We start from the raw sequence: 21,927 nt of genomic DNA, 5'->3' as shown, positions 1-21,927 counted from the left end.
TCCAATCGGGTCTTACAGAAATGGTTGATTCCATGTGCAGGAGAGAAAATGCCCTGGACAAGTCTGGAACATTCTGCCACTGCAGACAGCAAGGGTGCTGCCAGAGGCCAGTAGGATCGGGTCAGAAAGGACCCAGGGGCCACTTAGAAGGGGCCAAACAAAGGTGAGATAATCTGAGCGTTGTAAGGATGATGACAGCTGTGGATTGAAATTCATATGCATGAATTCGTGAGTGCATAATGATTCCAAATAACATAAAATAAAGCAAACAAGAACAACCCTGGTCGGTCCACTATGCCGTCTCCTCTACTGGGGCTGTGCTTGGAGCTCTCCATGACCATGTTTTGCTGAAAGAGCTCTCACACAGACATGCAGACGGTCCTGGCCATGCTTGCGTGCAACTGGCAACAGGGCCCCATCGCCAGACAGGCCCAGTCCTGGAAGGGGCCCTCCCTCAGTGCAGGCCCTCCTGTCCTTAACCCAGGACCCCCTTGTGAGAAAAACATTCCCTGGGGCATAGGAGCCCAGGACTCCAGGATGGAGGGAGCTGGGGTTGGGGGAGAGCCACGGCCTCCCCAGACGAACCTCACCAGCCAGCTCGGAGTAAGGACAGTACAGGTAGGGGCTCTGGTGGGAGACCTTGCGACCCCCATGAAGGTGGCCGACACCCGCTCCACTGTAAGGGGACACTGCAGAAGAGGCGCGGCCTCTGTCCTGCTCCTCCCAAAGCCCCTCGCTGTGCCGCCACCACTGGACAGACTCCTGCCTTCTCTCCCCTGGAGACCCACTTTGGGAGGTCAGCCCCAACTCAGAAGCCGGGCTGCAGCGACGGACTTCCAGGACCTCCCGATGCAGCCACAACGGCCCCAGCACCAGCAGCCCCTCGAGAGGGACGGCTCTGTCCTTCGGCCCTACTTTCCCCCACCCTCCTGCAGGCCCAGGCCCTGGACCCCCAGGGCCCTCCTTCCTGCACTGCTGGTGGCTCTGGGTGGCAGCAAGGGAAAGTCCAGCGCTGGCCATCCCAGCCACTGCAGTGTCTCCCGTCCCTATACAACAAGCTGAGCAGGACCTGGTCAGGGAGGCGGAGACTGAGGGGCTCATCCTCCAGGGCAGTGCGCCCGGCTCCCAGAGGGCTGGCTCCATCAGATGAAGTCACAGAAACTGGTACTGCCTGAGACTTGCCAGCTGCCGAGGAAGCCATCAGAGTGGGTCAGCTGCCTTCACCCCACTCCGAGCATCACGGGGTGGTGGGAGATCAGAGGGGCAGGGTCTGCCCACCCCAGAACTCAGAGGCCCCTGGCAGCTCTGACCACTGAACTCCGCTCCCCTGAGCACTCCCAGCACCCCTGCAGCCCCTTACAGTGCACAAACTGCACATCAGAAGAGACACATGGCCCAGAGGACATGTGGCAGCAGGACATGGGAGGATACCTGTGAGCCACACGCCTGGGATTCCAGGGGCCATGAGCTTCCTGGAGCTTGTGCCAGGCAGGGGAAGGCAGGCCACGGTCCAGCCGTGGGACCCGTTCTCCTGCGACTTTCTGCCCCGCCCGGCAGAGCCTGTCTCGGTCCAGCTCAATACGCTCTCCGTCCCGGCTCATCCAGCTGGAGGCTTTTCAGCCTCACTATAATTTACAAGGCAGCTGGAGCACAGGATATTTTTAATAAAAATTAGGTACAAGCAGATACAGGGGATTAATAGTTGTATTATGATTTTATGGTTCTCCATATACAGCGGCAGAGAAAGACAATCAGAGCAGAGCCATTTCAGGCAGATAAAATGGGGCATTTATTTTTAATGGAAGGAGAATTTCAGGACTCACCGAGCCGTGCAGAGAGAGCTGCTGAGGGCCTTCGCAGGGCGGAACAAAGAGGAGGCTGGAGGCTTGGTGGCCTCGCGGAACAGCCCCCAGAGAAGAGTCCTCAAGGCTGCCCGGGAGAGGGGATGGGAGGTCTCCACCCTTAGGTGAGTCACCAGGTGGAGACTGGCAGCCCAAATCAGAGTGATGTGGGGCCCTGACTGAGAGAGGGACCCAGGAGAGAGCCCGGGCCCCCACCCACCCACTGTGCTGCCTCAGTTTCCCCACTTTTGCAGTGGGAGGCTCTGACCTGCGCTCACCTCCGTCCTTTTTCTGGGGAGCCACCATCAGGTGAGCACCTGCCATCGGCCCCGACAGCATGGCTTTGCCTTGGGTTCAGTCCCACCCCACACAGACATGTGCCCCCCCGTTCTAGGGAAGCCAGGCTGCCAGCACTGTCCTGGGCTGCCTTAGCCAGCCCGTCCAGCCCAAGCTCAGGCCTGGGGACACATCCTCCCCAAGGTCCCTCCTGGCATTTCTCATCAGAGACCGAGTCTCTCCAGGACCCACCAGGCTGTCTTTGAAGTCCAGAGTTTGAAAAAGGCACTATCAGTGGGAAAGGAGCCATCAGGGGTACTATCTTCAAAGCCACAGGCTATAGCAGCTGGGAGCCCCCCACTCAGACACCGCTGGAGAAAAGGGCTTTGAAAATGCACCCGGACCTGCTCCTCACCTTAGGCTCCCAGACTCCTGTATGAATCTTGGAACCCCCCAGAGCAATGAGGAGCAAGTGGGACCACCCCAGAGCAGGTGGGGTGCTCTGGAGGTGGCAAGAGGGCCAAGGTGACCCCTGCACAAGGTGACCCAGCGCTGTCCTCTGCCCCAGAGCACTTGAGCTCCCTGTCAAGCCTTGTCCAACCTGGAGCTCCGAGGACGTGGTCGGTGTGCCTGTGGTTACCCCGTGAATCCCACCCTGTGGGGGATGGGCAGGTGGGCCAGGGTGGGCCTCAGGTGGGTGGGCTGGGTTATCCCCTCCCCCTATAGCCCAAGAAGAGGGGCCCAGAAGGCATTCTCTCAGGGTCTTCCAGGCACAGCAGACTGAGAAAGCCTAAACCAATCACAGTCAAAGGCCCCAGGGAGCTGGGGGGGGCAGTGGAGGGCAGAAACCGCGGGAGCCCTGCAGGCGGGACCCGTGCCTCCCACGCCCTCTTCACCAGACCCAGGGAGTGACACCCTGAGCCACCACCAGGAAGCCAGCCCCAGCAGGAAATGGTCACCTATGTCCGCCCCTGGCTGCTCACTCATCCTAGAGAGGAGTCTCTCTCTGACCCAACCCTCCCTCAGAATATTCCAGAATCAAGGAAAACCACAGACACCTCCAACATGGTTTCCAGTCCCAGACACCTGGCCCAGAAACACCCAGGGAATAAGAGACCCTCCACCATGCCCCCCTGGGATCGAGATGGGGGGTGCTTCTCTTCCGTCACCTCGGATCTGCCTGCGAGTCCTGGACACGGTTGTGGGAGCCGCACGAGACAGGCCGCTCCTGAGCAGAGAGGTCTGAAAAAGGCCAGGTCACAGGTGCTATTCCCTGAGGCGTCCCAGGCCCCTTTAGTGGCCATGGTGCATGCAGGAGGTGGCAAGTGCTGAGTCTCCTCCACTCCTCTTCCAGGGGCCACCACACCACCATTCCCAGGACACCCCAGGCGACACTGTGGGCAGGAGCCCAAGGGTCTGGGGTCCCAGGCTGGTTGCCCACTGAGGACGGGCACATTCAGCTGGAGACCACTCCTGCAGCCAAACTGAGTGAGATTTGCTCAACTCTCTGTGCTTGGTGTCCAGAAGTCACCAAAGTGGCCACCAAAATCCCTATTAGTGAACTCAGCTCTGCAGGGATGTGGGCTGGGCATCACAAGGGGCTCAGCCAATATTAGCAGAGCCGAGCTCGGCCGTGGGGGCTCCATGAATGAACGCATCGGTCGATGTCGACAAAAACCAAACAAATTTCAGAACAGCGCTGGCAGGGGCCTCCCCGCCACCCACAGCCCCTACAGAACCAAGAGGCCCCGACTTTCTAAATCACACAAATTAATTTAGAAATCAGAGCTGCTCCTGCAGCTAGACTGCAGATTTCAAAACAGCTTAACAAATTACCAAATCCCCTTTAAGAAGACAAATTATTCCAGCTCCTCTGCTCTTGCCTGGTTAATTATGCATGCGCTTTTGTTAGGTGTTGTTAAATATTCACTAGCTGGTGGTGTGCACCCAGAAGGAATGCTGGCCTTGGGACCGCTGAGCAAGGTCCTCCGTCACTGTCCGTCAGGTGCCACCCTCCCTGGCCGCAGCTCACACCCCTGCCCTGGGCCTGCCCTCCAGTGCAGAGCAGATTCCGATCACCCCCCACGCAGCCTTCCCTGCCGGGCTGCTGGATACCCCAAGGCAGCGAGCCCAAGGCCTCTTCTGCCACCACCTCCCCATCCTCTAGGTGTCCACGTCCAGTGGCTCTCCTCCAGCAGCCACGGTCTCTGGGCCTGGTCTCTGCCCTGATGCACACCAGTGACAGGCACTGGCCCCAATTTCAGGCCTTTCCTTCCTGATCGGCTCCTATACACCTTCCCCATAATCAGAGTCTGTCTCTCTGTGGAGAGACAGAGTCCCTTGTCCCTGTCCTGTCCTCCTCGTGGGTATTCAGAGGGGCTGGGAGACAGGAGGGGGTCCAGGCCATCCAGTGCTGCCTTCCTTATCGAGGCTGATCCCCAGGCTGCCCCGGAGGCTGTGGCCTGACTCTGTGGACAGCTGGGACCCCTGTGCCAGCCTCACTCCCAGGGTCTCTGCATGTCCCCTGGTGACATTGGGCACCACTCCCACCCAGAGGGAGCTGAGCCCACATCTGTGCTCACAGGCCCTGGGAGGATGTCGTGAAAACTGCATGAGACCACCGGGGAAGCGTCCTCATCCTCCTCTCCCAGACTCGGCAGGCTCAGGGCTCTCGGCATGTCCTGTGCCCGTGGAAACTGGCTGTCCCCTGGAGCTGGGCTGGAAGGGACCCAGGCCACTGCACACAGCTTCCCTGGCAATGGGGATTTTCCTCACCTCTCCTGCCCAGCACAGGGGCTCTCCTGATTTAAACAGGGCTAGAGATCAACTTCCAAATGTCTTTCTCAAATGTTCTGCCCAGTTAAGTCCCCCTTAGGATGACTAGAAAAGACATGGCAGCTGCTGCCAATCCACTGCTGGCCTCCACATTTCCCCGCCGCAGACACGGGGACATGCGGGAGACTCACTCGCAGCCTTGGGCACCAGCAGGCTTCACGCACGCAGCCTGCACTCCTCTGCAGAGGGCGAGTCAGCCCTGCTCCCCAGCACACACGCTTGCACACACAAGTGCATGGATCCGCACATGCACACACATGTGAGTGCCCATGCACATCCATGCACACACACGCAGACGCGTGCACACCCACGTACATGGACACAAGCATACATGTGCTGAACCATGCACATACCCTATACATGGGTGTCCACAGTGTCACCAGGCCTGTCCTCACCATGGTGGGACCCACCTCTTTCCCTCCTGCACCGCAGGCCGGGCCCAGTCACACCTCTTTGGCCCTGTGCCATGTGGCCCACACAGTGGAGTCTGGATGTCTTAATTGGGTGCCAGCGTTTCAAGAGTCAGGAGTTCCCTATCTTCCTCCCAACGTCCAGCCTCACCGAGAAAGCGGGAATGTCGGCTGCTTCCCTGCCTGGACCTCTCCCCTCCACACGGGTGTGGTCGCCAGCCCACCTCCCCCTGCCTTCCTCACCAGCTCCTGCCCAGCCCCTGGAAGCCTCCCAGGCACAGGGGACTTAGCAACAGACAGCTCTGGGAGCTGGGGCCTGAGACTGGACTTCCCAACAGCCCTCCCTGTCCCAGCTGTCTGTCCCAGCCCCATGTCCTGGGCTTTACCCGGAGGCAGATCAAGAAAAGTTCAACAGCCTCTCCTCGTCCTCCCTGGGTCACTCTCCTCATCCCAGGAGAAAGGAGCCAGCCCTGCACCCACTTCTACCTGCCAGGCCCTAGCCCACCCTCACCAGCCTAGTCGCAACCTGGAGTGATCTGGTCCTGGGGTCATCCTGTCCTGCACACTCCCCTCCCTGTCCCTTAAAGCAGTGCCCCGACCCCACCCAGACCTGCAACTGCCCCATGTGAACCCCGTGGCCACCAGCCACTGCCCCTTCCCCAGCTCTACGGCCCAGACTGGCTGCAGTTCCACAGACACCCTTGGCGCTCTCTGCAAGGACCTACCAAAGACACAGGCAGGTGGGGCAGACGTGGGGGCTGGAGGTGGGGGCGCAGGGGAGACCCACGGCTGAGCCTGCCACCAGCATGTGCCTTTGCGCTTACTTTGGAAAGTGTCAGTTCAGCAGTCTGGCTGAGTACCTGCTCCGCGGTGGCCTTAAAACTGTCCACACTCATAAATCACCCGGGGATTTAAATAAGCGCCGGTGGCAGGTAATTTTTCAGAACTCCCCCACGCTCCCACGCACTAAGAGCAGCTATGTGGGATAGTGGGTGGAGTGGAGGGAAGATGACTTGGGCCAGGGTTGGGAGTGCAGCAGGAGCTGGAGGTGGGGCTGCCTGGGCCTCCTCTCCGGCCCCCACCCCGCAGCTGTGACCCATCCTGCAGCCTGCCCGCGGACAGAGCCCTTATGCGGGGTCTGGATGGAGGAAGCCGAGTGTCCTCCCTCAGGGATTTTCTTGTTAATGGTGGGCAAGACTTGCCTCAAGGGAAGAAGGTGCTAATGGACCTCCACACCCAGCAAAGAACCTGCTTTCAGAGCCTCCCAAGTGTTGTCCCCTCTGCCCCACAGCAGTCGCAGGGCATCGGCCTCACAGCCACAGCCAGGAGGGGCAGGGAAGGAGTAAAACGTCTCCTTAAGACATTTTCCAAGAAGACCCCCCACGCCATAGCAGCTACCCTGAGGCTCATCCGTCTGCCCAGCATGATTCTCAGAGCCCTGCCTGGGGTCAGATTCTCCCAGTGGGCTGGGATCAGGGTTCATTGTGGAGCTGGGGTCTAGGCTCTGTGGGGTGGGATCAGGGCTCAGTGTGAGCTGGGATCAGGGCTCAGTACAGGCTAGCATCAGGGCTCAGTGTGAGCTAAGGACAGAGCTCCCTGTGAGGTGGGTCAGGGCTTGATGTGGGTTAGGATCCAGGTTTCGTTTGGGACTGAGTCAAAAGTCTCTGGTGCAGGCTCAGAGAGGGGGTGTGACTTGCTCACGGTGACACGGCTGGCAGCAGTGATGCTGGTGGAGCTCCCTGTCTGTGTGACTCAGACCCCACTGCTCCTCCCACCTGCTGGGACAAGGGCAGAAGCCACCCACTCCCCTTGTAACCATGTCTGGGCTGTGGGTGCCTCTGAGCTGCATGAACACAGCTGTTTGGCCAGTGAATGGGATGGCCAGAGTTCGCTGGGGCCTGGACACAGTGTCTTAACCACATGGAGGGACCCTGGATAGACACCCTGAGACCCACACTCCATCAGGAAGGGCTGCTCAGAAACTGCCCCGCCCCGCTCCAGCACCCACAGGGAGAGGGTCTCCCTGACAAGGCCAGGCTGTCCCCGAGGGACAGCCCGTAGGGTGAATTGCGTGACTGCTTTCCAAAAGAAGTCATTAAAGGGCTCCTCCTCCCTGTACCGCTGGGGAAGCTGAGGCACCTGGTCCCACAGCAGCACCAGGGACTGGGCTTCCTGCACCCCCCCAGCCTAGCACAAGCTGCAATCGTCATCCCCGAGCCCCAGAGCAGCCCCAGGAGCCCTTCGTCCATTTCCCTATAAAACAGGAAAACTCCAGCAGGAGGACCCCACCGCACCAAGGGAAACAGCCGTCAGGACAACAGACACTTTCCACCCACTGTCAGAAGCTCTGGGAGGGGCATCCTGGGAGCACCCGGAGGCCTGATGACCCCACTGGGATCCTAGGGAGGTCTGTGACTGAGCACTTGCCCTGATCCCCAAGGAGTTACAGTGAGGAGGGGCCCAGGCTCTCTCCCCGGCCTGGCTCCCAGCACAGCAAAGAGAGATTGCCAGGGGTGTGGGCCCCGCACCACCCGACCACCCTGGAGGACAGGGCTGGGGCCCGTGCCCAACACCCACAGGCTACGAGCTCCCTCCCCAATGGTTATGGGACCCCCTGACCTGCACCCCATTCCCTGCAGGCCCCAACCAGGCGAGCTGTTCAGGTGTGGGCGGGAGGGTCCCTGGTGCCCACAGAGTGGGGCCAGCAGATGAGTGAGGGACGCTCCCGAGGAGGTACAGGGTCCCTCCCTCAGTCTGTGATTCCCCCAGAAGCGTCCGGAGGCCCCTGGCACACTGTACGGGGTGGTGGGTTTGTAGTCTGTCTCAATATAAAGGTCACCTGAGCCCAGACACCCATAGAGGTCCTCCTCCTCCTGCCTGACATTGCACCCTTGGTGGCCCTGCCTTTGGGAAGTGCCTTGCTGGTTCCCTGGGACACGGGGACTCCTGGGCCTGAGGATGGCATGGCATCTGGGTAGGATGTGCCCTGACCTCACTGGCTGGTCCTCCATCGCCACCTGGTGGCCCCTCTCCCCTCGCCTGATGGCCGGCCCGGGCCACTTGCCATCACCTGCTTCTCCTTGGCCAAGACTGGGTGGCGTCCTGGGCCTGAACTTGCCAGACACTGGCAGAGGCTACTGCCCAGGGGTCCGCAGCCCCTAGTCCTCGGTGAAGAGGGGCCTGAGTCTAGGCATTACTGGAGCAGCACCCTTGATCCTGAAAAGGAGTTCTGATCATCAAAAGGAGCTCCGCTCCCGGAGGATGAACAGCCATAAAAAGAACACAAATGAGAGAAATTAGAGCTGGCCCAGGCAGAGAGGGGCCCTCTGATTGCTAATCAAATTCTCATTCCTGGAGGTCTTTAAAATCCTTCCTGGGCTGCGTTATTGTCTCAAAAGAGCTATTATTACTCTTATAAAAAAACTTATAAAAAATTCTAATCAACATTGGTCTTAAACCGAGACGTCTCGGCACCCAGCGTCACCCCCTCTGGCACCGCGGGCTGGCGGGAGGGACGTTTACGAGGCATTTCATGCCTCACGGTGTCCCCCCAGCCTCATTGATTTTGTTGCCCATCAAAGCGAGAAAGATGGTGTTTTGTGACTCCGAAGTCATTTATTAACACCCAGTGTCTTCCACCCAAGGCTCTCCGGCAGCCAAACAGGCAGCCCCTGGGAGGCTGGAAGCCCCATCAGAGGCGACACTGTGGCCCCCAGCCCGCCCAGGCCAGAGCAGCCCCTGAGACATCGTTACTCTGCTTCACCTGGCTAACTCAGAAATGCCACAGCGAGCACCACCGGGAAGCCAGGCGGCCCAGCTTTCAGCCAACGGCTCACCCTCCCTCACCCCTGCCCCAGCCCAGGCTGCAGATGCCACCCAGGTCCACGTGGAGGCTACTGCTGACTGCTAGCTCCCTCCCCTCCCCAGCTTCCCCCAAGGGCAGGAGGCCCAGCCCCAAGGACAAAGACAAGCATGAAGGCCCTGGAGCCAGGCCCAGCAGGGCAGACTGGGCCCTCGGCCCCTCGATGCCACCTGGGGGTCCACTGCAGCTGGCAGCAGGGCTCCCCTGCCGTTGCCTGGCCTTTCTGCCCAGTGTCCACTTGGCTCTACCTTGTGCTGGAGGGTCCCAGCTGAGCTGAGCACCCCTTGCCAAGGCCATTCTTCCCTCCTGTCCTCCAAGCATATCTTTGCCTCTCTGGTAAGGGACCATGCTGGCCCGTGAGGACTTGAAGAGCTACAGAGCTGGACACATGGACAAAAAGACCAGGAGATGGTGGGAAGTCATTGTTCAACCTGGGGGCCTCTGGGTGCTACAGGGCTGGTCCTCACCCCAGACCAAGGCGAGTTTGAGATGCCCAGGAGGGAACGACAGGGATGCACTAAACATGGGGTATTTCTCAGGGCAATTCCTGTGCACCCCAGAGTGCAGTTGGATTATGTCAATTACATGCCCCAGTGAAGCTGTTTCCAGGCAATGCCCTGTGAGTGCTGGAGCGAGGGGCCTTGCTGGGGGTCCTTGGAGTTCCTGGCTGTGCAGCCAATTTTCTTGTTGTCTCAGCCTCTGCAGAACCAGCAGCTACTCATTTATGGCCAGTGGGTCTTTCCCATCCCTGCTGGGGCCCATTCCCAAAGAGTTTTCTTGCCCCCACGCTTTGACTATCAATCAGGAGGGTGGCTAACCTCACCACAGGTGTGTGAGCAGGTGTTCAAGGCTGCGAGGTCGCAGGGACCAGCTCTGCAGGTGAGCACTGCCCAGGCAGCCTGGCTCCAGAGACTCCCAACAGAGAGAACACCCAAATCCTCTCCCTCTGAACCGCCTCTGAATAAACCTGACTGGACTCCCAGAGCAGCAGCAAAGAAATTCATCAGAAACACCCACCTATCAGACCAGGGCTTACCTGGGACTTGGAGAGGCCAGTTTGTTGTTTAGGGACAAGCTGGGGGCTGCGTTCCTGGGGAGGGTCTGGGGTCTGGAGCTCCAGGTGGCTTTGCAAGTCACAAGGGGCAGAGAACAACCTGAGGGTGACCCTAAGCCCACTTAAGTTATTGTGGGAGCTGTCTTAATTTCTCCTGGGCTCATTGAGAAGATCTACCTTTGGGACGGTGGGGGGAGGCCCCCAGAAGTGGAGAGCCTGGGGCTGCCGGCAGCACCAACAGAAGGAATTAACGGGGCCCCACTGGCCTCCCCTCCCTCAGTCTCCTTTTCCTCTGCTCCAACTACAAGCAGATGGGTCCACACAAAGACATTTGTGCACAAACCCGGCAGCGTCCCACAAACACCCAGACCAGCCCCTTCATAGCCAAGGCTGCCCTGGGCTGGGGGTACAGATGGGCAGGGGCAAGACTAGCCAAAGAAGGAAGCTCAGAAGGGAGGTCTGCACGGACGCTGGGGGATGAGGGGCTGAGCAGGGAGGAGGCAAAGGGCACCTCGGGGAGAGGAAAGGCCCAGAGGTGGGAGTCTGTGGGGAGCGGGCGGGGACACCCCAGCCTAGGGTGTGAGGGAGTCACAGCAGGCTGTGGAGCAGGCAGGGCCCTCCGGGGCTTCAGCAGTGAACTGGAGGGAGCTGGCCCTCGCTCCACCTCCTGTGCTCTGTCTCCAGTGTTCACCCAAGTACCTAGAATCCAAACATCCCCACGCAAGAGCCACCTCTGGATGGCGGCATGGGGGAAGCCAAGCAGCACCCACCGAGGAGGCGAGCCAGAGGAAGATAAGATCAGAGAAATCCATCAGACTGCTTTTAAATCCACATCCCTCCCCGGGACACTGCTGAGATTAAAATGCATGGTCCTTTGATATAGGGTAATACAGCGAGCTGTCCCCCAGCTGCACAAATCGAGCCATAGCTCAACCCAGAAACGTGCAGATAAACTCCCTGATAAATGCCGGGAAGTGCCACAGTGCTGACGACCCACCTGGGGGGCCTCGTGGCTCCCGGCGCTGGAGCAGCCAGGGAACAGGGCTTCTGGAGGCCCCCCGGCCCCCCACTAGGACCCCCCACCCCCTAACACCAGCTTGGGTCTGGCAGGGATGGGAAGCTGGACAATGAGCTGACGAGGCCCCTGACAAGGGCCTGTGGCAGCTCAGAGACCTTGGGGACGGTGGCCAGGTCACCACAGTGTGTCCCCAGGGCCTTTGCCAAACCTGGGCATGCTCTCCTCATCTGTGGGAGGACGAAGCGGGCCAGGACCAGGCCTCCAGTCCTCACCACACCCAGGTATGAAAAGAATATGATGACCCAGCACCTCGGGGCCATGACAGGGGCCGCCCGTGCCCAGTGGGTCTGGGGGAGGAGGAGCTGCAGTCACCCAGGCCTTGCCCAGCAGCCCTAAGGGGCCAATTTCTGCCCAGCTGACCATGGCCAGGGATTCCCTCAAAGCCCAGCCCCCTCCGTGACCCAGCAGCCCCAGCTTCACCAGTGAATGTTCCAGACATGCAGACCCTCGGGCCCCCGTGGGCCTTTGCACAGCTGCCCCTCCTCGCCCCCTCCAGTGCCCTCCCCCCACCAGGGGCCTCCTGCCAGCCCTCAGAATCCCCATCCTCAGGAGCCTCCCAGGACCCCCAGACGTGTCGCAGACCCGCCCTGCCTCCCACCACGGGTCTATCAGAGGGTCTGCCTGCTCCCAGCCCCCACCTCAGTCTGGGGGGCCTGTCTGGGCTTCACCCACCATCTGTCCCGGGACCTGCAGAGCCCTCGGCACAGGGTGCAGCTGTGCCACATGGACGGGTGGACGGGGCCCAGCAGCCAAGGGGAGTCCCTGTGTCCCCCCAGAACACCTCCTGCCCTCAGCCTCCCGGAAACCCTCGGCAGGGGGCTCTGCAGTGTCCGGGGCCACCCTCGGCTCTTCCTCCCCGCAGAGCCAGCACTGGGGAGCCGGCAGCGGCCAGCGACAGGAAGGCTGTTTAGACAGGGTTATTCCGAGAATGCTGCATAAAAGCGCTAAATAAACCCCAAAAAGGAAAATGGGACTGTTTTCCCACTGAATCAATTCCCCTCTAATTTTAATGCTCTGAAAAGGTATTTTATCTTAATGACTCCATTATTTTTTCGTACAGCGAGCAATAAACCCCCTCCCTGCCTTGGCCACGACCTCACCGCTCTCGTCTGCCGGGCCAGACAGCGTTTATAGCCGGCTCTGCGCACGCAGTGCCCGGCTCTCATTTGGTGATTTTATAGAATATTCCCCCTTCCGGGTAATATAAAGTCTAGAACTTAATTATCCACGGTCGGCTCCTCGGCCACCGTGGCATGGGTGTGTCTGTGCACAGCAGACAGCCCGCCGTGACGCAGCCCTTCGTCCCCCTTGAGGCAGTGGCCCCGATGCTGGCAGGATCGGCACATAGACACAGCATGAAAACACCGGGCCAGAGAGCAGAGTGCAGGACGCCGGCGGCTCCAGCCTCCTGCCGGGCAAGTGGGCACGTTATCAGCCCTGCTACAAGGTCCCCTCATCCCTATCCTCAGGGCCACCCTAAGGGCTCTCTAGTGCCTCAGCCAGGCACTCCACCTTGCACTGATGCATCCAGCCAACTCCCTGGGGACCAGGGACAGAGTTTTTCCTCCATTGTCAGCTGATCACAGCTGTCAGCGTTGTTGGGGTGACAAGGTTCCTGGATGTCTGGGCCCCTGCTCGTGTGTGTGACTGCCAATGCCCTCTGGCCTGTGTGGCCCGGTCACCCGAGCATCCCTATCCCATGGTGGGCATGTCCTGTGACTTGCTGCCCCCTGTCCCGTGAGCAGGTCTCGTCTCTGCCAGCTACTACCTTCCAGACTTCAGGGAGTTCTCTGCTGGGGAAGTCGAGGCACTGTCCAGATCCTAAAGGCCCTATGCCTGGATCTCCCACTGGGGCCTGCCAGAGACTCCCCCAGCAACTGTGTCTGCCACGGCACCTCCAGCACTGCCAGCTCGGTCCAGAAAATGTCACGGAGGTAGTGATGAGCGTGATTTTCTGCAGACCAGGAGTGCCGCGGTGGACTGGACTGAAACGGAACAGCAAGAAACTTAGCGAGTCTGTGTGTGCAAAGGCAGCTTGCCTGGCTCTTTACTGATGGGGCTGAGTGGGACACAAGGCCTCAGCCAACAGCACGCTCCCCACGCCCAAGGGTGCCACCTCTGGCCGGGCAGCTTCCCTTTGGGCTGATGCTCGGTTAGGTCCGGGTGATCCACCATCACCTAGTTTTTGCAGGGGCCACTTGAGTGAAACTTGCAGGGGCACAGGGGAACCACCAACCCTGTACCTTTCGGGTCTTTGGGGATGGTTCTAACTTTGGCAAACCACTCAGGACTTGCGGAATGACTCTCTTGGCTCGGGCAGCGGTGTTTGGAGCTCCCACCTGCCTTTTTGGTTTTGATCCTGCCATGATGCTCCTATCGCGGGGGCCAGGAAGTGGTGATAGGGCTCTGCTAAGTACACACAGCGCAATTATGCGCCAGGAGCTGGGGAAATAATGTCAGGGAGGGTCTGAAGGTCACTGGACCCACCAGAAGGTGGGCTTGAGCCAGGATCTGTTTGGCCCCTGGCTTCGTTAGCCCTTGCTGTAACCAGGGCAGTCGTATTCTGGGCCCCCTGATACTATTGCCAGCTCAGACCCCTTATCCAACAGCTCTCAGAAGATCTGGATATTTCTCCTTCCCAGCGTAGTTTCTCTAGGGTCCTTTCAGGCTGGCCAGCTCAGGGGCAGTTCCTCCCTGCGTGCAGCAGAAAGGTCCGGAGAACCCGTGTTCTCCAGCCTGGGCCGAGGACTCCACCCAGGAACAGGCACCTGGGCCATGGGGAATTTTTGGCGGCCAGGTTCTGGGCTGCTCAGCCACTGCTGAGCCAACACCAGTGTGGACCAGAACTTCGAGCCTGCCCCAGCGGCCCCAACTGGCCTCTTTCAAAGCAGGGTACGAGGATCTCCTTTAAAACCTGCGACAACCCTGTGAGGTCAGGGGTCAGTAGCTCTCAGCCGGGCACTGACTGCCTGAGGCTCCACAGCCAGGAGAGGGGGCAGCTGGGGGAACCCTGCCCTCTGGCTACTGCCAAGCTCTTTCTAACGTGCCCTGTGCCGTAGGTCCCAGAGCCATGTGCACAGGATCATGAGCGAAGGCGTCACCCAATGCCCTAGTTCTGAGCTGACTCTGTGAGCTGCCACTTCAGGGGCAGGGTGGGAGGGGGGCACTCTTTGTGAACGCTCAGCCCTGGGACAGCCAAAGTCAGGACCCTGTAGTGGATCCTGAGGGCCCAGAAACCAAGGATGGGGAGCAAGCAGCATCTCCAGCAGGGACCCTGGGCCCACTATCCAGTGGCTCTGACCCCAGAGCCCATGCCTGTGAGTGCCCCATGAAAGCCCAAACAGACCACCAGCCGGCCTCCCCTCTGAGCTCTGCCCCTCTGCAGATCAGGGGTGGCGGGCAGGGCTCCCCACCTCTCCTGCATCCCCCGCCCGCTCCAGCCACCCCCAAGACCCTGAGGGGAAAACAGCTGCCACAGGCAGCTTTCGGAGGCCCCTGTCTCGGTTATGGCTTATGTACGGCCCCCCAGGCAGCTGGCTTGCGGGGAGGGACGACTTTATAAATAAAATTTATCATTGTAATTACGTCTCCTGTAGAGAGCTGAGGACTTTTACGGCCTCTTGGAGGTCATGAATAATTTAGGAGAAGGGAAAAGGGCCGCTTCTGTTAGTGCACAATGTGGCCCAGAGGCTCCCATTATCTCGGCTGTCGACAGCGGCTGGGCCCCGACATCCCGCGATTCCAACTGGAGGGGCTGGAGCAGCCACACGGTCCGCTCACTTGGGGCTGCACTGCCCAGACACCCTGTTTTCTGCATAAGGGAAGAGGTGACCAGACTAACTGTCGAGGTCCCTGCTTCAGTCTAAGGATGACAAGCTACAGGCTCCACAGTAATGGGCACTGACCCCCACCCATCTGTGACCTTGGATGGGACCCTCAAAGGCATCCACAAATCAGAGATCATCCTGGATTATTGGGGGGAGGGTCACGTAATCACAGGGGTCCTTATAGGTGAAAGGAGAAAGGAGGAGCCCCCACCCCTGTGGCTCCACCAGCCCTCGTGGCTGAGACGGTGGGGAAGGGGCCACAAGCCAGAAGCTGCAAAAGGTGAGAAACGGAGCCTCCCCTGGAGCCCCCAGAAGGAACACAGCTCTGTCCACGCCTGGACCTCAGCCCTGCGAGAGCCAGCTCCAGGGCTGCGAAGGCAGCTGCGTGTGCTGCTTCAGGTTGCTACGCCAGCGCGCCATGCTGTGCAGCCATAGGAAGCCATGCGCTGTCCTGCCCACTCCCCCAACCCAGCGAGCTGCCTGGCCTCTCCCGCGCCCCCAGCCGGCCCCTTAGCAGGTCCTACTGCTCTGCCTTCAGCAGGAGCCCACCCACCCCCCACCCCCTCTGTCCCTTCCCTACGTGGCAGGACACATCCTCCTCTGCCCATCTCTCTGTGGTTGTGGCTCACGGGGCCCCTCATGATCCCATTGCCCCCCACCCCCCACTCGCCACCTCTCCGGGGACCCTCCACCAAGCCCTCTCCAGAGGTTGCCAGAGGCATGAAGCAGAGGGAGCCTGGGCTTACCATGGTCTTGGCCGCAGGGGGTGCAGCGCTAGGCCCCAGACGTGTCTGGGCCACGACGAGGGTCAGCCCACATGTTCCTCTGGGCCAACTTCCACCCAGACCTGGTGCCCATGGCCTGCACTGCTGAACTTCCCTGAAACCTGTCCCTGGATTGTCCCAGACAGGGAAGGGCCAGCCTCCAGCCTCTGCTCACCCATGGCCTCAGGCCCAACACACCCACCAAGGTCAGGTTTCTCCATGCAGGCCGACACTCTCGTGCCTGCAGGTCCATCTGCTGCTTCACCAGGCCAGGCTCTGGGCCCTGCTCAGACCCTCCAGCCCCCACCCAGACCTTCCGGTCCTCACCCCTCCCATCTCCCAGGCCCAGGCCCAGGCCAGCCTGGGGAGGGTGTTAGGCCCCCTCTCCCTCAGGCCTCCAGCCTTCCCTCTGCACCCCTGCTGCCCCTGCCCTGGCAACCTGCGTGGGACCGTGCACCAAGGCCATCCTGCTCCTGTCTTTCCCTACAGGCTTTCTGCACTCCAGCCAGACCATAGTCTAAGAATCAGGACTGGGTTGACAGGGCCAGTGCTGCTGAGTGGGCAGGGATGAGGACTGGAAGGCATTGCAGCTTGACAATGTGGAGGTCATGGTGGTGTTCCCATGCCCTGAGATGTGGCTGGAACAGCCACAATTATTCAGCCCTGCAGCCTCCACTCCAACGTGCCACCTCACCCACCCCCCAGCAACCTGCCATCACCACCCAATGGCCAGCAACCCCCAATAGCCCATCCTCTTCTGCAGTTTCACCAGACTCAGGAGCCAGCTCCGTCAGGCACCTTCCATCTTCCCGCTAAATGACAGGTGCATGAGGGCAGGGACTTCCTGTCAGTTGCTGTGTCCCCAGGGCCTGGCACAGAGCAGGTGTGCAGTAAGATCTGGGGAGAGAGGCAGGGAGGCAGGGCTGGTGGGGTGCTGATCATTCCCAGCTCACTGGCTAGAGAACAGGATTGTTTCTGGGGTCACCTGGCTGGACGGGGACAGCACCAGGACTGACTGGGAGCTCCTTGTCCACAAGCATTGAGGCTCACAGGTGCATAAACCCACCATCTGCTGCAGGTGGGCCTGAGACTGCAGGGCCAGCTCTTCTTCCCCAGGCTTCTCTGGCCCAGGGGCCCAGGACCCTGTGAGACCTTTTGAGGAAGCCGCTCAGGCCTCCCCAGAGGCCTTATCTTGCCCTGCAGAGACCAGGCTGGTGTGAGACAATTGATGGAGGTGCAGCGCGAGCATTATCAGATGAGGCCAGGAAATACGACCAGGCGGGGACCAAGCGCCGAGCTGATCCAGCACTGCCGGGCCTTTGTGCGTGCTAATAAATTACCCGGAGCAAACGGCCGCAAGCACACAAGGGCAGTGGTGACATGGCCTTTCCAGGGACAGCAGATGGCAGGTGGCTCTCTCACCTCTGGTCAGCAAGAGGGGACAGAAAGGATCTGTCCTGGAGCTCCCGGCCTGGGCAAGTGCGGCCCGTCTCCTGAGTCCAGGTGGGGGCAGCTCCAGCCCCCCATTGGCAGGGAGATGGAAGGTGGGCCTTGTCTGGTTCCAGAACCTTGTTCTTCCCACAAAGCCAAGCAGCAGGCAGGACCCGCACTGCCTCTGGCCCTCCTTTGTGGTGTTCCTAGAACAGGGGTCAGCAAACTATGGCCCTCCAGCCAGTGCAGCCCACCCCCTGCTTTTATACATAAAGCTTTATTGGAACATGGCCGCACCACTTGTCTCTGTATTCCTTGCAAGGGGAGAGCTAGAGATGGCAGCAGGGGCAGCGCCAGCCCCTGAGCCCCTCGTGACTTCCCCGTGGCAGTGCATAGATGGTGGGTCCAGGCCCCTGTGGCCAGGCATGGCCCCTCTGTGCACACTGCGCCTCCCAGCCTGGCATGCTTGGGGCTCCCCAAGGTAGCTTTATGCCAGGGAGATGCACCCCCACACCTACCAGGCAGCCCCTCAAACTGGTTGAAACCCCACAAACCAGTCAGGGCTGAACCCCACGCCTGTGGCCACTGTGCCAACCTCTCTCAGCCCTGGCTCGGTCCAGGGCTGCCACGTGCACCAGCACCTGGAGGGCTGGTGAGCAGGGGCCATGGGGACAGTGTAGCTGCTGCCTCTTGGCTGTGTGAAAGGGACAGGTTGCTGCACCTCTCTGAGCCACACCTTCCTCATCTGCAAACGAGGGGCTAACTCGGCACCTCCCAGGCAGGGCAGTAGAACATGTCCAGCCCAGGACAGACTCTGAGAAAGGCAGGTCCCCTTGCCCCTGCCATCCTTCTCTGGACCAGACACTGCCCCCTCCTGCTGGGACAATATTGGGGCTCAGCCAGTGTGCCCCAAATCAGTAGCTTGGGGCCCATCTTTGGCCTGTTCCTCCTGTCACCCCAGGGCAGGACTTACAGGAGCAGCCCCTAGTTTCAGCCCGGGGTTTTTTTTCAGGAGCCGCACAGCACTGGAATTGGCTTGGGGGTACACTTGGGCTGGGAGGGGTGGGAAGAGCAGTATGGATATCTGGTCTTTTCTGCAGGCCTGGCCTGCTCTCCACCAGGGGCCTGGGAAAGGGCTGCCTCCTCTCTGCTCTGGGGCCAGTGGCCTGTCCACAGGGTCGCTGCTATTTCTGCCAAAGGGGAGAGGTAATTATAGCTCAGCCCTTGCCAGCTGGCCCAGCTCAGCAATCCAGCAGGCAGGGCCGGACGTGGGGACACAGGCCGACAACAGACTCAGCCCCACAGGCAGGCGGGCGAGCAGCACCACCGGACCGAAGCCCTCGGAAAGGAGGCTTGGCCCGTCCACCTGTGCAGCTACAGGTGCTGCCCAGGGCCCGCCTCTCGAGGGGCCCTGCCGGAGGGACACTGCTGGCTGAGACGGGGCCAGGACCTGCTGCTCCGTGCCTGACAGGGAGACCCCCGGAGCCTGGCTGTTCCTGTCCCTCACAGGCCCAGGAGGGAGCCAGGTAACATCCAGCTCTGGGGAGCAGGCAGACGCTCCCTTCCTGCTTGGGAGGAAGCTGCTGGAGCTGAGAGATTCCCGCGGACAGGTGCAGGCAGGGAGCCTGCCGTGGGTGGGCAGTGGGCAGTGGGCAGAGACAGGGCAGTGCACATACTGAGTGACCCTGAACGACCCTGGACAAGCTCTAGGGCACCACCCTTCCTGGTACTCCGAGGACTAAGGGGCTTTCCTAAAACATGCGGGTCTCCAGCCACATGAGAGCCTCCAAATTGCACTGCGTGGAGAGTGAAGTGTGGGGCCGCAGGGAAGGGGCCGCCTCTCAGGGCTGTCCAGTGTGGACACAACTTCCCCAAAAGTCCCTGGCGGCTGGGGGGAAGGGCTGCTGAGGGAGGTCTACGCAGGCCTGGCCCAGCAGGAATGGATTTGTTACTAGGGTGACTTGAGCCCAGGCCTCAGCATTTGGGAATCCCAGAGAAGCAGCCCTTTCCTGAGCCGAGTTAGAAGGATTTCCCACTCTGCCCTGCTATGGCTCAGGACGCGCCATGGGTCGGGCACCTGCTGTAGTAACAGTCTCTGGCCTTCATAGTGACTCCCGTTCTACATATGGGAGGAGGGTGGCCTGCCCAGATCCCACCCAGCAGGGTGCAGGTGGGGGTCCTCCCACCCCTGACTGCCTGGGGTTCATCAGGTCTGGGTCAGCCGTGCCCCATTCTAGGGTGCCCCTACACCCAGCAGACGGACAGCTGTCACCTGGTACTGCTGTTGCCCCAAGTCCCAGATGCACCGGAGATGGGTGGGTCACACCTTCAGTGTGGGAAGGGGCCCCAGAGCCACGCGGCCAGCTCCTGCTCCCTGCCCCTTCTGGCTGGGCCCAGCGAGCGGGCTGTCCAGCCAGGGTCCTCCCAGGAGTTGTCCCTCCTGCATAAGTGGCAAATGCACGTTACCTGGGAGCAGCCGGCGTGTCCCTGGCTGTGAGCACTGCCGCCCTCCCGGGAGCCCCACCGCCCCCCCGGGAGCCCCATCGCCCCGCCTGACCCGTGCTCTGCCTCCCGCCCTGCAAAGGGGGGCCATAGGGGGTGGCAGGGGGATCAGCTTCCTGTTTTCTTTCCCAGCTGGGAGAAGGCACAGTCACCTCTGCGGCTTCAGCCCCTGTCACTCAGCCCCGTGGCCGAGCTACGTAGGTGTTTGGGAGAGGGGAGGCCCAACCCTCCCCTAGGGGTGACAGCCTCGCCTGGACAGGGCTGTCCAGAGGGCGGCGAGGCAGCCCTGAGGCCACAGCCCTGTGTCTCTGTAATGGAAACTTCTCACTGGAGTGTGAGCCGCGACAGCTCCGGTTCCCGCCCTGCGCTAGTGCAGCTCTGATCGCCAGCAGATTGCGGCCTGTCAGGTGGGCGAGCTCACCCCGAGGTGCAGCAGCAGCAGGAGCCCAGGTGGGCCGGGGCAGGGGTGTGCGCAAGAGAGAGCGTGCTAGCGTGTCTAAGTGTGCAAGTGTCCGTGTGTGTGAGTGCATGTAAGAGTGTGTACGTGTGTGTAAGTCATGGGAGGGGCCATGAGCCTCCGACTTCTCCAGGGGCGTCCCTGGCTTCTCAGGATCCTGGCCCCCCTGCTCCAGCCCCCGTGGGGCACCCTGGAGGAGGCAGCTGGACGGTCTCTGCCGCTCCAGGGTTGCGAGATGCTCTGTGCAGGCTCTTCCGGCCACTGAGCCCAGGTCCTGTGTGTAAACACAGTCCTGTGGGGTAAGCCAGGTGCTGAGCGGGGTGCCACCATATGGTCAGAGCTGAGGAAGGGCCCTCCCTGTGTGGGGCAGGGGGTGCTGGGGTCTCCCAAGTGCCAGCTGCTGCACTCTGGGCCACGACTGCCCCCAGGGACCCTTGGGGAGAACGGAGATACATCGGCGGGTGAGGGCCATGGGCAATAGGGCAGGTGGCATGGGGACAGGTGGAGCCACAGCGAGCCCTCCTGCCAAGTGCAGGGGTGTGGGCCACCTGACATCTGGAGAAGGCAGAAAGCCCAGAGGAGGACACCCAGAGGCAATGGGGCTGGACTAGGTGGCAGGAGAAGAGGGGGCCAGGCCCCAGGGCTTGGCATTATCCAAGGCGCTGAACCAGGATGGAGCCGGTCTGGCCAACCTGCACGCCCCCCTGAAAGCTGGTGGGAGGGGTGGGGGGCTGAGTTTGGGGGCCCAGGACAGCAGGCTGGACAGACTCAGTGTCAGTGGGGCCCTGGGCTCCGTGGGTGCCGACACCATCTCTCAAAGTCTTCCACACAAGGTGGGAGGGAGGGCAGGCACTCAGCCAAACCCCAGGAGAGGGGTGGAGGGGCTCTCTGAGCTCTGGGAAGGCCACAGAGGGTGTGCCCACCTGACCGAGGTGCTGGGCATTGGCCATCATGGCCCCACCTCCCACCAGCAGGAAGGGCCAGACAGGCCCACCACCTAGAGCCCCGAGCCTGGGCTCCAGCATCCGGCAGACCCGGTCCCAACCCAGGCTCTGAGACCTGCAGGCAACTCTCCTCTCCAGGCCTGCGTCCCCCACTCTGAGGGGAAGTACGGTGCCCCCTCTTACTAGCACGAGGTTAGAGGAGCTGGTCCCAGAGGCCCCAACACAAAGGGATGTGTCATTGGGTTCATTACCCCAGAGTGAGGGGCAGAGTCCCTCCGATGGCCGTGCCCTCCCTAGGCTGTGGGGCATGGGGTGACACTCCACAGGCCAGGCCCCAGAGCTATTTTCTGCCCTTTATCACCCATCTGTCACAAGTGGCCTCAAGGCAAGTGAACTCCAGTTACACGCTGTCCCTGCCAGAGCCCCAGGCCTCCCGCTCCCAGGCAGGCCCCGCCCTCTGTGTGGGGACAGGGAGGCTTCACCTTCCGCTGAGCAGCCCAGAGCTGCTCCACCTCCCGTGTCACTGGTGGGAAACGAGGCCCAGTGAGGTCACTCTACTTGACTGAGGTCACAGAGCCAAAGAAGGATGGAGCCCAGGACTTGATCCAGTCCAGGGGGATGCCAGAGGCCCCCCTCCTCTCAAAAG

This window comes from Galeopterus variegatus, unplaced genomic scaffold (assembly GCF_000696425.1).
Source record: "Galeopterus variegatus unplaced genomic scaffold, G_variegatus-3.0.2 Scaffold2001, whole genome shotgun sequence".
In the NCBI taxonomy this organism is placed as follows: domain Eukaryota; kingdom Metazoa; phylum Chordata; class Mammalia; order Dermoptera; family Cynocephalidae; genus Galeopterus; species Galeopterus variegatus.
This window is presented reverse-complemented; position numbering follows the sequence as displayed.